Source organism: Anneissia japonica, unplaced genomic scaffold (genome assembly GCF_011630105.1).
Source record: "Anneissia japonica isolate Jap-2015-1 unplaced genomic scaffold, ASM1163010v1 scaffold7731_len1735946_cov199, whole genome shotgun sequence".
Classification (NCBI taxonomy): Eukaryota; Metazoa; Echinodermata; class Crinoidea; order Comatulida; family Comatulidae; genus Anneissia; species Anneissia japonica.
Genome location: NW_022758997.1, coordinates 984,945 through 985,217, shown reverse-complemented (window position 1 = coordinate 985,217; position 273 = coordinate 984,945). Strand labels below are relative to the sequence as shown.

Below are 273 nucleotides of genomic sequence, written 5' to 3'. Positions count from 1 at the left end.
TGGTGGCTTCAGGAGAACGTGCTTCAGGGCGGGAAGTCTTTCCCCGACCCTCTCCCCGTCTTTCGCTTTTCGGCCGACGCCTCCCTCGGGAGTTGGGGCGGTTGTTCGCTCACGGAGCGCGTCGCGGGGGACTGGTCGCTGGAGGAATCCACCAGTCATATAAACGTTCTAGAGCTTTTAGCAGTTCGTCGGTCTCTGGAGGCCTTCGTCGATCGGGCAAAGGGGAAAGCTGTGCTAGTTCATTCCGACAGTTCAACCGTGGTCTCCTACATC

The 273-nt window shown here is 59.0% G+C and overlaps 1 protein-coding gene across 1 annotated transcript in view; it reads left to right on the top strand.

The window, feature by feature from the left end:
- The window catches only part of LOC117125504 (WD repeat-containing protein 81-like), a gene marked incomplete in the record, with an annotated part of 20,382 nt that overhangs the window by 10,990 nt on the left and 9,119 nt on the right, over positions 1-273 (top strand).